Below are 2545 nucleotides of genomic sequence, written 5' to 3'. Positions count from 1 at the left end.
CCCTTTAAATTTTTCACTCATTTTTTCATTTCAGCCGTTTGCTAAAATCAAACCATCCATCTTCTGTTACGCTTTTCCCAAGCAGGGTCGTGAGGGGTGCTGGTGCCAGCATTATCTCCAGCTGTCAATGGGCGAGAGGTGGGGTAAACCCTGGACAGGTCGCCAGTCCATTGCAGGGCATTTGCTAAAATCAATAAAGTAAATTTTATTTCTCATTGATGTACACTCAGCACCCCATCTTGACAGAGAAAAACAAAATATGTGTTCATTTTTTCAAATTTATTAAAAAAAGAAAAACTGAAATATGAAATGGTCATACCATAAGTATTCAGACCCTTTGGTCAGTATTGAGTAGAAGCACCCTTTTGAGCTAGTACAGCCATGAGTCTTCTTGGAAATTATGCAACAAAAAGGACTGATGACAGCGCTTACCAGCTTAAACCGTGCCATCAGACCAGCGAAGCGGAACCACAGCTCACCCGCGGGTACAGCTGATGCTGACTTCCTGAATTACCTAAACAACTTCTTTGGAAGGTTTGAGTCACTAACCCTTCTAAAAGCTGTACAAAACAAAATTTCGTTTTGTATACTCTGTTTATACAAAATTACAATAATAGTAGTCTAACATGATTTCACACCTGGATATGGGGATCCTCTGCCATTTTTCCTTGCAGATCCTCTCCAGTTATGTCTGATTGATGAGCGTCAGTGGACAACCATTTTCAGATCTCTTCAGAGATGCTCAGTTGGGTTTAGGTCAGGGCTCTGGCTGGGCCAGTCAAGAAAGGTCACAGAGTTGTTCCCAAGCCATTTTGTTATTTTAGCTGTTCGCTTAGGGTCATTGTCTTGTTGGAAGGTGAACCTTCGGCCCAGTCTGTAGTCCTTTTCTTCCAGGATATCTCTGTACATGGCTGCAATAATCTTTCCTTCAATTGCAGTCGTGCTGTCCCTATAGCATGATGCTGCTGCCACTGCCATGTGTCTCACTGTTGGGATTATATTGGGCAGGTGATGAGCAGTGCCTGGTTTTCTCCAAAGATACCGCTTAGAATGAACACCTCCTCCCACAATTGCTCACTTTGACTTGGCAGCCAGGTCTAGGACGAGTTCTGGTCATCCCAAACTTCTTCCATTTAAGGATTCTGGAGGCCACTGTGCTCTTAGGGAACCTTAAATGGTGCAGAAATTTTTTTGTAACCTTGCTGCAATTCTGTCTCTGAGCTCTTTGGGCGGTTACTTCAACCTTATGATTCTTGCTTGTTCTTGCATACACTGAGCTGTAAGGTCTTATATAGACAGGTGTGTGCCTTTCCTAATCAGATCCATTCAGTCTAATTGAACACAGCTGGACTCCAATGAAGGAGCAGAAATATCTAACGGAGGATTAGAAGAAATGGACAGTATGTGAGTTGAATATGAGTGTCACAGCAAAGGGTCTCAATACTTATTACCATGTGATATTTCAGCTTTTCTTTTTAAATAAATTTGCAAAAATTTCTACTTTTCTGTTTTTTTCTTTTAAGGAGGGGTCTTAAAAAATAAAATAAACTTTTTTGATTTTAGCAAATACTGAAATGAAACAATGAGTGAAAAATTTAAATGGGTCTGAATACTTTCCATGCCCACTGTATCAAAATCATCGTTCGTGCTGTATTTTTTCTTGTGATCGACTGAAACAAGTTATGTAATTGGTTGCAAATCAAAGCTTGTAAAAAAAATCGAGTCACGTCAAGTGAGTCTCAAAAACCCACACACAAATGTAGTATGTTCAAAGACCACTGGTAGTTTATAAATGAAGATATAATTGTGTATACATAACACATACTTTTGTGAATCTTGTAAATACGTACATTTCATGTGCTTGTTTGAATAATTAAGAGCATGTGTGATGAAATCTCGTCCTGTGTGTGTGGATCATGTAATGTCAGTTTGTGAGTATTGAGACTCTTCAAGCTTTGTAGATTAGAAAGAAATGTATTTCAGATGTCATGAATACATATTCAGGCAAGCTGATAAGTGTCAATATGACCACTTAAAATGTGTCAAAATTTCTTGGCATGTTAACTTAATTTGTACTAGTACAATTTTGTTTATTGACTTTCCGAAATTCAGTTTTTGCAGGCAAAAATGTGAATGTGAATTTAAATGTAATTTAGAAAATCCATGGTCAGAGTTCCAAATAGGAATGGGATTTTGATCAGGAAGAATCCTAACATAGTTATTTACAAATGGAAAAACAGAGAGGAGAGTGCTCTTAATAAATGTCAAAACGGCCTGCCATACCAGACTTCATATAGGCTAATGCGTTAACTCCAGCAGCAATCTTCTCTCACACCATCTCCATCTCCTTTTTCAGCTCTAGCACCGTTGCTCTGTGTTTTCAAACACATTCTCCTTTTTTTTTTTAAAGTTCTTCATTATGATCTCTAAATCCAGTGGTGTGAAATAAGCACTTCATGTTGCCTGTTGACATAGTGGCTTGTTGAATAGGTGCTCTGCTGATAATGGATTTTTATACTCGTTATGCACATGCTCAACTCTGAGT

The sequence above is a fragment of the Cyprinodon variegatus genome, unplaced genomic scaffold, assembly GCF_000732505.1.
Source record: "Cyprinodon variegatus isolate N-32 unplaced genomic scaffold, C_variegatus-1.0 Scaffold650, whole genome shotgun sequence".
NCBI classification, from domain to species: Eukaryota; Metazoa; Chordata; class Actinopteri; order Cyprinodontiformes; family Cyprinodontidae; genus Cyprinodon; species Cyprinodon variegatus.
This window is presented reverse-complemented; position numbering follows the sequence as displayed.